Source organism: Mus musculus, chromosome 4, assembly GCF_000001635.26.
Source record: "Mus musculus strain C57BL/6J chromosome 4, GRCm38.p6 C57BL/6J".
NCBI lineage: Eukaryota > Metazoa > Chordata > Mammalia > Rodentia > Muridae > Mus > Mus musculus.
In genome coordinates this window covers 14279442-14292014 of record NC_000070.6, presented here as the reverse complement: position 1 = coordinate 14292014, position 12573 = coordinate 14279442, and the positions used below count along the sequence as shown (strand labels likewise).

Sequence of the window (12573 nt, the reverse complement as noted above, 5' to 3'; positions counted from 1 at the left end):
TTCTTAATTATTCTTGTTTTCCAAAGATCTGTCAGATGATCCTGGATCAGAAGGCAAAAGACTGATGCTCCAACTTCCTGACTTACTGGGGCTGTTATGGGTAGGCAGCTGTCTTTACAACCTGTCTCAGTTCTGAAAGCTGTGTTAGGCTTTCTATATCTTCAGATAATATTGGCCATTCTTGAATTTCTGACAGGGTTAAAAGACTACTTACAGTCTCAAAGACAACCCCAGCTATTTAAGATTTGAGAGGATGGTTTTCAGCTGGCATATGATCTAAAACCAGGCCATAAGTTGGGTGTAGAATTATAAGTCTTTTAAGTTAGGACAGATGACAAAGTGTTCTATTTTATTGACAAAAATGTTGGACTGGGTGTTAGGTTTATCTTGTACTTTATAAATTACAAAGTGGTAATAGTTGTGCTCAATTTATATCTGAGATAAAAGAGTCTTTTAAGTGGACAGAAAGGGGGAAGTGTTGTGGAAGGTCCTGGTGCTGTTTGTACTTTGATGTTTATTCCACTTTTATTCGGGGGTTGGGGCGGGGGGGGGGTTGTCTGGACCAATGAATAAGTCACATACTCAGGTGACTTCTTGTGATCCATCCCCTAATGAATAAAGGAGCCAATCACTGGGTAAGTAGGCAGGACTTCCGGGTTGAACAGCGGATGAGAGAAGGCAGGAGAGAGATAGGGGCTTTTGGAGGAGGATTGTGAAAGGACAAGATGTAGCTACTAGTGTCTCCCTATTTCAATGGCAGATCTGCCAGGATTCACCACCAGAGGATTTAGGTTTGATATGGCTTACAAGATTAGGCTTCTAGTTGTTGTGCCCAGTGATTAAGTTACCTTTGTTTCTGACCGAAGTTTGTGTGGTGTTGTCCTTCACGCAGCTGCTCGACTGGGTTCCAGAGAGAAAAATAGGGCGGCAAAGCGTGGGTTTGCCTGATGCACACCACTGAAGACCATCAGAGTGTTGAAGCCTGGTGCTAACCTGGTAGCTACCCTCCAGTGGAAACTTAGCGAGCTGGGTAGAGAGATTTTGGAGCTCTGAGTCAGAGACTCTCCACGAGATAAGAACAGCCTGCCAGTGCGTGGTCGGCCAGCCCGCTGGGGCAGAGAGTAGCTGAGTTTAGCTCAGGAACCAGGTGCCACTTTTAAAATATTTTTCGCGACATATCGCCAGGGAGGAGCCTCCTGATTTTTCAGAGACTGGATCAGAATGTAAGTTCTGGCTTCCCTGGGAATTGTTCTAGCTCTGTCTTTCCCTCTGTCTCTCACATTGCTCTGTCGTTCTTGGACTGCGTTATCTGCTTCTTGTGAATATTTGCAATTCCTTCCCACAGTTCTCCCAGTGTGCAGTTGAGTCTGTGGCTTGGTTCTGATAGAATGAGCACAGGAGCCGAGCTTTGATAACTGAGGCCCAAGGACCGTTGCATTTCCTTCTCCTTCCTGTGTGATGTAGAAGTTGGGGGACTTCATTTCTGGCGAGGCTAACAGCAACCTTTCCCCCATAATTAATTTCTGTAAGCAGCAGTTCATTAATGAGAAGAATGACGAGCACAGAGACTAATGCTTGTGTGTAACTCCAAATCTCTATCCCCTTATTTAGAGGTGGGCTTGATGACTAGTAGAGACAATAGTTTGAACATCCTTTCATAAAAGAGCAATGTAACCACCTTAAAATATTTCTGGCTGTGAGAAGACGACACAATTTAAAGGCAGCACATGTTCTCTTTAAGTTTTTCATGCTTGCTCCTGGGAATACTTGATAATTTAGGAAGGCTTATACCATCAAATTAATTACATTTTCCGGATGCCACATGTCTTTTTCTTTTTAAAACTTGCTAGCTCTGAATTATAAGTAACAGTGGAATAGCTATTCACTCCTTCAGTTTACTGAAAATAATAGTTGAAACGTCACAAAAATGTCATTTATTCTATGTACAGTAAAAATGTATCAGCATTTTTTCTTTTATGTGTTTTTTTCCTTGTTAAATATTAGAAGACAGTGTCCCAGCTGTAAAGCAGTTTTGTTTTGTTTTTTTCAGCTAAGTGAGTGTGAAAACAGAATCATTGTTACTCTTTTGTAACTAATTTGAGAAAACATATGAGCTTGATTCTAGGGTAATCTGAAGTGCACTGAATAGGAATGTGAATGAAATTAAATCGACCTGGAAGGGTCAACTGCATCCTTGTAGAGTCAGAACCTGAAAGAATGATAGTGAACTTGGTGAGACCGCTCCAGATAAGAGTCCAAACTTTCAAACATGCAGCCCTTAGTCCCGCCTTGACTTCTTTTTCATCAAGAGCTGGTCTCATCCTTTTAATAAGACTTACTAAATAAGTAGATGGAGCTCTAGTAACAATATCCCAAATGGATTATTTTTATTGTACTAAAACTAAATATATATTGAGATTTAAAATTTCTGAATGTGTAGACTTTATGAAATACGACTCAATTATTTTTTCTCCATTAAGTTCAATATAATAGGACTTTTTTTTTTAAAGATGTTTCTGTCACAAAATTGCACTGCAGTATAAAAGAGTAGGCAGGAAAGGAAGTTTTAAAACAGACAAACCAGGATCTGGGCTTTACTGTCTTGCTCTGCATCTTGTCAAGCATGTGAGCTAAAGCAAAGTATTAGTGTATAATCAAAACCAGAGATTAGTGAGCAACAGTGTGTGAGCTGAAACCCATGTCTGGGATGCACACTCCCTTTCATGTGTGTCACATCTCTGCTTTTGCACTGCAAGAGTAAAGGCCCCATGGTCTCACCAGACATGCTGTGGGTCATAAAGCTTAAATTATTTATTTGCCAGCCTTCAGGAAAAGGTTTTCTAACATTTGATCTCGCCCATTGGAATAATAGTAGAATTTTGTACTTAAAGGATTTGTGAAATTAAATAGGATAGTGGGTGCATATTGCTTAAGACAGTCTGACTCATAGTAAAATCTCATTAATGTCTATCATTATCATTATTTATAGTCTGTCAAACTTAAGGATTGTATTAGAGAAACAATAAACAGGTGAGACATAGTTCCATTCTCAAGGAATTTCAGATGCTCAGTGGGAACCTATCAGGTCCATTTGTAATACTATCTCTTCTTACAAATTAGAATATTTGCTATGTAAAGTGATAATGATTTCATTTCCAAGCCTGCATGGTGCATAAAACTGACTTCTTGGTAATTAATATTGTAGTAGTTTTTCTTCCACCTTGTATAGCTGACAGATATTCTAATTGTCGGAGGAAGAATGGAGAAATTAAAACCAGAGTTGGAGCAAGAATATTGATTCACTTCTTTTCAGGATCTATAAACAAATATGAAAAGTAAGGTGTTCCATTCATTTAAGTTGGTACGGTATAAGACCTAAAAGAAAGATTCAGTGTCATGTAATAACTCAACATCTGGTAAAAATAGGTAGGGATAGAACTGGCCTTAGCCAATCAAGCTCATTCATAAATTGACCAGGTGTACTTCCTGTTTATACCTGAGTAAAGAGATTTAGTTTCTTGTAGACTAAGAATTACTCAGATAAATTCATTTCCTCTTTCCAGGGAGCTGGAGACATTCTTTTGCTTTGATACCACCAAGCCTGCCTCCCCCACCTCTAATCACTCACTCTGTTACAAAATACAGTCTCTGTAGAGTTGTCCATGACGTACAGCATCTTCTTTTTCTACAGAATGGGTACGTGATATGTATAATCTGTGGTCAGGTGCCATGTGTTAGGTGTCATGTATGTAGCCATCCCCATAAATGGAATTTTAAGCCCAGCATGCTGGGGTCTTCCATTCCCAAGATAGAGACAACCAAGTGAGCTTGCAGGCCTGATTTAAAGCACATTAGGGAATTCTGAAGTAGGTGATCTGGATGTTAATCTGTTAGGTTCATCTCTATGCTATGCACATTCCATTACCAGGGTGTGGGGGCTGGAAACTTGCTGGGGAGGTCTGGAAACTGTTACTGAGCAAGTAGCTGAGGAAGTCTGGAAACTGCTGCTGATCCATTGTCCTTGCCCCAGGCCAGGTGGTAGGGCAGTTTCTGAGGCCTGAATTCATATGGAATTGCCCAGTTCTTGGAAACAAAAAATTTAGGCCTCTGTCCCCTTAACTGCCAATTTGAAGCCTGTCATGGAATCAGCCTAGCCTTTGGAAAACCTAGCACCTAATATGAGAATCTCTGCCTCACAAAAAATGCAAAAGAAGTAATTGAAACTCTTGCTTCAGGATGTACCAAGGCACAGTGGAGATTACTAGAGACTGGTACAATTCAACACTTAGCCATAATTTACACCTTTGCACTTATCCCAAGAAGAACAGGAGTATCGTGGCAATGATAAAAGTATATGGCAAGAATTGCCAATGCTTGCACTGCAGCACAGATAATATTGTGGAAAATTAATTCACATAGAGCAACCATCCAACTGACTTTGGCAGAAAAACACAGGGTTCAAATTGTTGGTCTATTGGGTCAACATTTTTATAATTATGAGTATTATTTTAGTCTGATTTGACAGCCAATATCCCTATTAATTAATATGCTAACCAAAAGTATGATAAAGTGTTGAAATAATAATTTTTTTAAAAGTCAAATTTGTATGTGCTGCCTGTCTCAAAGTCATGTCAATATTCATGGTGTGTACTGCCTCAGGACCCTGTTGACTCTGTAGTCCTGCTGTAGCCAGAGGCAGTGTTGATAACCATAGCCTGTGTTGCTAGTTACATCCATGCAGATGTTGGTGGTCTATGCTGCCACTTGAAATCATGTTGGACATGCTGCTGGCATTATATTGGCATTCATGGAACTTGCTCTGGAGGCCATGTTGAGATCAGTGTTTTATACTGCCACCAGAGACAATGCCAATGTCTGCAGCCATGTGGAGGTCCATGCTCCCATTGAGTGTAAAGGGCAAGGAGCTACTTTTGCAGTGGTAGCAATGACTGCAGACTCACAGTTGGGAAAGAGAGGCATAGAAGGTTCCTGTAGCAACCATTAATTCCAAACCCGCACCCCTGTTCTCTCTACTCCAAAAGTAACAGCCTAGACAGGAAGCCATTGGGGGTGGAGGGACTCTTTAAAATTGCGATAAGGATGCTCAAGGGTAGCTCTCCATAGTTAATGACTTCTGGCAGAAATGTGGGTGGGGAAGGGCTCAGTTTTCTTTAAGGGGCTGGTTATTGGGAGTTTGGCCGAACTCCAGTGTGTATATGGGTGACACAAATTAAACTTGTGGTGTTTTTGTTGTAGTTGTTCTTTTGTGTTTTTTTTTCTTTCTTTCTGAGTGGGGGTTAGTAGTCACAAGGATCAGACCTGAGAGGACTGGGAAGTGAGTGTGATTGGAGGGTATTATGCGAAGTTTCCAAACAACCAGTAAAAATGTTCTATTGGAAAAAAGAAACAAATAAATAAATAATTCCAACATTTTATTCTTAACCCCTGAAGATTTTCCCCAATTCAGATTTTTAGTAAATTAGTCATGTCACATCACCATAATCCAGTTTTCTAACTTTGCCGTAACCTTCCAAATTCCTCTTGTGTCCATTTACAATTTACTCTTGTTCCCAACACTCGCCCTAGGCAACCACTGATCTAATTTCAGTCTTTATAAATTTGTTTTTCTAAACACATATAAGCCAAGGCACAGAGTGTATTGTATTCCATGTCTGAACTCTTTTAATTGGAATAGCATTTTTAAGCTACACAGTAGTGGTTGAATATTATTTTATTTTGTGAGTTTTTGTTTGTTCATTAACTATTTGATGGATATTTGTACGGGTTACAGTTTGGGATATTCTTAGTAATAATATATCGCACATAAATAAAACATATCTATACATTATATATGTGTCTACATTTTTACTGTTTCTATCTCCAGTAGCAATCTCTGTTTATCCCATTCCTACTGAAAATTTTCTTCCTGACAAAGCCTCTACTTTCATATCTATTTTGTATGTGACTTATTGAGTCCATTGAGAGTTGTTGCATGAGCACGGGTATGGATTATTTACTAGAGCATGAGTAACTTATCAGTGGTTACACCACTGAAGACAACAACACCTTTTAAACTGAGCACCCAGTAACTGCTATTAGTCTTTGTGGAGTGGTGAGGCTTTGTGTGCCTCTGTCACTTGCACTATGAAATGCTGGCTACCAAATCTCATTGGGTCTTGTGTAGGAAAGCACACCAGCAATGAGTTCACAAATGCAATGGTTGTCTCATCTCACAAAGAATTCATTTTATATAGTATGTCTTCTATCTTCTGGCTCTTATGGTCTTCCACCTTCATTTGAATGAAATTCCTTGAGACTTGGAATGGGTTATGTAGGTGTTCCCTTTAGGGCTGAGAACTCTATAATCCATTATTTTTGGTATGTTGACCAGTTATACGTCTTTGCATTGAGCACAGCCTACTGCAATAAGAAGCTTTTCTGACCAGCATGGAGAGCAGCACTAATCCATATGTATGTAGAAGGCAGTTTAACAACATGTCCCTTTAGTGAAACAATAGCAGTAGGCTTCTTGGTATGGCCTCTGACCTTTTGGCCACAGGCACTTGACCATATTTAGAGTAAGGTATGAATTCCTTCCTCTGTAATGGGCCTTTAATCCAAAAAGTGGTTAGTTTCCCCTCTAACAGTAAGCCACCATTACCCCAGGAGCACATCTTGCCAATAAATCATTGCTGTAGTTTACAGGGGTCACTCAGACTGTTAATGACTTTCCTCTGCTGAGAGCCTGTGTGGCAGATTCTGGCATGGTAAAGGTTCCCCAGAAGGGAGGAAGCTTTCAGTTCAGGCCCAACTTGTTGGTTTTTTTTATTTGTTTGTTTTGTTTTTTTTTTGTTTTGTTTTGTTTTTCGTTTTCATTTTTTGGTGTTCTATGCTGAGTGTGCATTATTTTAAGCAATAGGGTCTTTCCTATACGTGGCTTTATGTGAACAGAAGTGCTAGTGTTGTTTGAGCACACATGGAGTTCATTGTTATTTCATTTTATCTTATCATATAGATATATAATTCACTAAGATACTATCCTTTTCCCTGTTGAACTGCACTGACATGTTCATTGAAAATCAATTGGTGTAAATGTAAGACTTTACTTATGAACTCTTAATTCTTTTGTTTATCTATATGATATTCCTGTATGTAAGCTACACTGTTAGTATTAGTTCTTGATATTAGCAGTTAAAGTCATCCAATCTTGTTATTTTAAAAGTTAAAATGAAATTTTTTCGTGTCTGCATGCCCACATGTGTTTTAAAGTCAGCTTGATATTTTAGTTCACAGTTATGTTGTGGTAGTGTATATACCTTTAATCCCAACACTCAGGTGAATTTCTGTGATTTCTAGATGGGTGTGACTTACAGAACAGGAAGTTCCAGGACAGCCAATGCTACACAGAGGAATCCTGTCTTGAGGGGGAAAAAAAGAGATAGGGCTGGGGATGTAGCTCAGTTGGTAGAGTTGGTAGAGTATTTGCCTAAGATGAACAAGACCCTGGGTTCAATCCTCAGCACTTTTGTAAACCGAGCATAGTGGTGCACATCTGTGATTCAAGAATTCAGGAGCAGAAGCAAAAAAAAAAAAAAAAAAAAAAAAAAAAAAAAAGAAAAAGAAAAAAAAGAAAAAAAGAAAAAGATTTCGAAGAAAGCCTTGGCTACATGGTGTACTAGAGGTTAGCCTAGGCTATATGAGACTGTCTCAAACAAATAAAAATAAGGAAATAAGGAAATATTTTTAAGCTATGTAGCATTTTGATGAATTTGAAGATAAATTTTGGAACATGGCCATTTTATCTGTAATGACTCCTCTTATTTATGATAATATCTGTCAATTTACTTTTGTCATCTGTAATTTGCTATCAGCAATAAATTATAGTTCCTGTATACACATCTGATCCTTTGTTAAGTTGTTTATGCTTTTTATTTGAAGAACCTAAGCATATTTATAATACTCTCTTTCAGGCTAACCTCAACTTAACTCAGATTGTTTTTTAAAGAACTCGAAGGGAAGGAAGATGACTCAGCATAGAAAGGAGCTTGCCACTAAACCCGACAACTTGATTCTGACCCCTCAAACCCACATGATAGAAGAAGAGACTCAGTTCCCTCACGGTGCCGTCCGATCTTCACTTGCACACAATGACATATGTGCACAGGTATATGAAATTAAACTTTTAGTGTAAATATATTTAAAGAAACAAGTGCTTTTATTTAACATTCAGCATGTTTTAATATTTCTGATGTCCCAGTTAAGCTTAATTTTCTTTACTTATATCTTCTATACTTACAAATTCATGTTACTATATTCTTACCATTGATACTATAATTAAAATAATTTATATGCCATAATTAGAGCATTGCTTAATTTTGAATGTATAAGGATGGGACAGATTTGAATTCCAGTCTTCTTTTCCAAATTATAGATGAACCATAAACACAGAGCTTGTTAGAAATAGAGGAGCTTAGGAATCATTCTAGACACATTGAGTTAAGACCCATGGTTTTGCTCAGGTCACTCATTTGTACACCAAGGATTCACAAGATCTGGACTTGGTCCTCATAAGGTTTTTTTACTTTTTCAGTTTTAAAATATATACAATTTCAAACCTTTGTAATTGAAAAGTACTATACAAGCTCCTCTGAGATGTCATTCACTCAAGAAACAGAGTAGGGAGGAGCACATGGGAAGGTTTGGAGGGAAGAAAGAATAGGTTCATGATGTAACTACATTGTAATGTCAAAAAATAAAAGAGCAAATAAACAAATAAATAAAAAATGACCCAATAAGACACTACAACCATTAGTGACACTCTCCCCTATCATACTATAGCATTTTTGATTGCTATGTCTATTGAGCAAAATGAACAGAATTCATAGAATATTTTCAAAAGGAAACTTTGGTTGGCAGTTTCACTGTCCTACCACTATTACCCATTATTACCAGTATTAAACTTTAAAAATTCTGAAAACCAATATTTGGCTGTTCCATGAATATTTGTTCAGGGACATTTACTCTATCAAGCTATAAAAGACACTCTAAATTCAGAAGTTAACATATTCAGGTTCTTCCTTCAGAGACAAACCATTTTTCCCATAACGATCTGGGCTCTGAGTGTAAGCAGCAAACAGGGATGGGCAACTCCTTCCCTCATTTGGGCTTCCCTCGTGGCTCTCCTAATAGTTGCTGACTTGCAAAGTGATGGCCAGTCGGGAGAGGTGACCTACAAGCAGGTAAGGAAGGTGGGGTGGCTTTTGTTTCATCAGTGATGCTGCAGATTAGCTTCCAGTCTTCTCAATTTAATCAGCTTTCTTCAGCCACTGCACAGACCTGCTTACCCATTTAGACATCCCTTCTGGACAGAATACTTTTAGTTCATATGACCTTGGAAAGTTGGTGTGGTAGCTTGGATATGGTTGGCCTACGAAAAGTGGCACTATAAGGAGGTGTTGTCCTGTTGGAATAAATGTAGCCTTGTTGGAAGAAATGTATCACTGTCACGGCAGGCTTTAAGGTTCTATAGTCAAGCTCAGTCTAGTGCAGAATAGAGTTCCCTCACAAGTGCCTGTGGACAATTTTCTTTCTGGCTGCCTTCAGGTTAAAATGTAGAACTCTCAGCTCCTTCTCTTGCACCATTTATGCTTGCAAGCTGCCATGTGTCCCACAGTGATGATAATGAATTGAACCTCTGAAACTATAAACCAGTCCCAATTAGATGTTGTCTTTTTTAAGAGTTGCTTTGGTCATGGTGTCTCTTCAGAGCAATGGAAACACTAAGACACTTGGACTCAACCAATTATAGAATTATTAGCTTTGTGCATTAATACCATGCAAGGAAGCTGTAATGAGAATCTACTCCAAATGTTCCAGATATGAAGGCACATTTCAAGTTATTCTAGAGGTCCTTTCATGCAGGTGTTTATGTTTTCTCGTTTGTTGCCCATGAAAAAACCTAAGACAACTGCTGTTCCTTAAAGAGACTGAAAGGGTTTTTCCTCTTCAACAGCTAAGAGGAGTTGTGGATACTGGAAGGAAACTTGGAAAAACCAGATTCAAAGTCATCAAACCCAAGGTTACCAAAAAACTTCATGAAGAATAAAACTACAAATGTGTTCCTTTTATTCTCTACCTATTCTTTTCCCACATACAGAAGCCACTGAGGTAGTTATTTTAGTCAGAAACCAGTGACATGTGGCTAGCAGAACACACAGACACTAACCTTGACATTTTCATCCCCCAGGAAGCTACATGTATTTCAATGAATTAGCATCGATGAACACCCCGTATAAAACTTCTGTTAACAACTACTAACTCTTCCTTTACTGTGACATCCCCTCTCTATCCATTAACACCACTGAATCTTCACATTTTTCCCCAGTTTCCAAAAATTCTCCACACTCCTCACTTTCACTGTCTCTCTTTTTCTGCATCTCCTTTTTCACCTCATTCACTTTATAAAATGAGAAAAAGGAATATTTATGGGTCAGGGGGAGATCACACAGTGCTTCCAAGTGCTTTCCCAAAAAGAAAAATAAATGTTTTTTTTTTTTCACCCTTGATGATATTGGTAGTTTTGAGTTCTTGGTTATGTGGAGGCACTATCTCATGTTAATACTTTACAATGTCTTTGTGTCTGAATGACAAGCTTGGAATATATCGAAAGAATTATCAAAGATGTTTGGGCTTGAGGCCAAGGAAGAGAACAAGAGCACATGAAATGATTCTCAAAACTGAGGGCAGAGCTACGCTGTGAAACATATGTTGGCAGCAACTCCCTTTCTTCTTTGTAGGTAGCATTGCCTTTGATACATTCCTCCTTTAACATTCTTGACTAATAAAGCATATTGAAAAGAAGCAATCTTGTGAAATTTTTGATGTTCATTTCTCTACAATTTAAACTCATGAAACTCAGCAGTGCCCTTTTCCAAGCATTAGGGTTGACAGCCTTTCCCAGAGGCTTGTACAGCAAAGACCTGCTGAAGTTAAATCCTAAGACACAGACCGAAGGACTTCTGGAGGACAAACTGATTGAGGGTTGAGTTAATTTCTGTCTTTTTGACTAACCATGTGACAATGGAGCATGGCCAAAATAAATGGTACACAGGAGACTGATCCTTAGTCAGGTGACATGATCCTTTATTACCTAGGTGAGAGCAGAGTCAAGTCCCTGACCACCATGCTGTGCGATTGCATTTTCTGCTACATTTGTGCTGCCCCACTGAACTAAGGAACCCAGACATTCTTGTATTATGGTAGTTAAAGGACACAAGTCGTTGAAGGCCTCTGGGTAGCAACATCTGGGTGATACCTCACAGTACAGAAAAAGCCTCAAGGAGCTGTGCCCCAAGTGGTTGCACATCTGTTTCACCTTTGGAAATATGGTGTTCTTTTTGTGAGGACGTCCTTGGAGAATATTTAGCTGTTGATTGCATATTTTACCATTTTTCAAAACTATTGGTCGAACACTGTGAACACATGTGGTGAGCAACATTCTAAGAATTGTTTGTGTCTTAGAGATAGTAGATTTTTAGATCTAATAAAGGCAGGCCCTTGATATGAAATGTATTCTTCGTAAATGGAGTGCATGTTCTTTGTGATTACTACAGCGTCACAGTCAATCACAACAGTTTTTGGCTTCTGATGTGAGAAAAATTGCCATGTCATTTCTTAGTTCTATTCTGATATAACTCTTCCTGGGAATTTGTTGATCTTGGAAAGATAACAGAAAAGAAAGTGGTTATCTTGCAGACTGGTAAATGAAACAAAACAAAACAAAACAAAAACAGCCCACTGACATCTTTAACTAATACAGGCATGAAGGAGTTAAGTGCTTCCGCTGGGCTGAGTTAGATAAGGGCCTATAGTTATATACCCAACTTATTGAAAGAATAGCTACATACATATGATATAAAATCAACCTCATAATGCTAGGCTTATGATTTCTCTCCAAATTAACTACCTCTACAGATTGCTTAAAATTGCCCAGAAATTAGTATCCAGACTTGCTTTTACTTGAGCAAGAGGGAAAACAAAAGGATAAAACAAAAAAACAAACAAAACCTAAACAGCCACGTAATGGATAGGAAGTGTGAATATCCCAATATAACTACAAAACAAATCCCACAGTCTCTAGATACAACTATGGGTCACCTTTGATTTCCCCACAGATCCATTCATGGAGTATCTACTTCTATTGTAGGAATTTTAATGGAGGCTGAGGAGGAAGAGTTTGTTTGACTGGACTCTCAGATACACAGTGGAAATCGTATACTTTCCTCTGATTTTACTCATAACACACGGATGCAGGGCTGAATAAAAAGCTTCAGGTCAGAACACAGTAGGTACAAATGTCTCGTGTAGACCTTCTAAGATCCAGAGAGAAATGATTTTCAGATTAGTGGAATACCGTTGTCAGTAGAACACTAGATATGATGTCAATCTAGACAAGAAGAGGAAGACAGGACAGCCTGAGGCCCAAGTGGAGACAGTGGGGTCAACAAGCAGTTCTAACTCAGAAAGCAAGCTGCAGCTTTCCCAGCCTTCCACTTGCTCAGCAGCAGCCAGCTG

At 38.7% G+C, this 12573-nt stretch overlaps 1 long non-coding RNA gene across 1 annotated transcript in view; it reads left to right on the top strand.

The window, feature by feature from the left end:
- The first annotated feature begins 705 nt into the window (after positions 1–705).
- The window catches only part of Gm2560 (predicted gene 2560), a 79298-nt gene continuing 67430 nt past the window's right edge, over positions 706–12573 (top strand). Inside the window, exons 1-2 of the long non-coding RNA NR_131155.1 lie at positions 706–1223; positions 7971–8164. This is a non-coding gene — a long non-coding RNA (predicted gene 2560). The remainder of the gene's footprint in view (positions 1224–7970; positions 8165–12573) is intronic.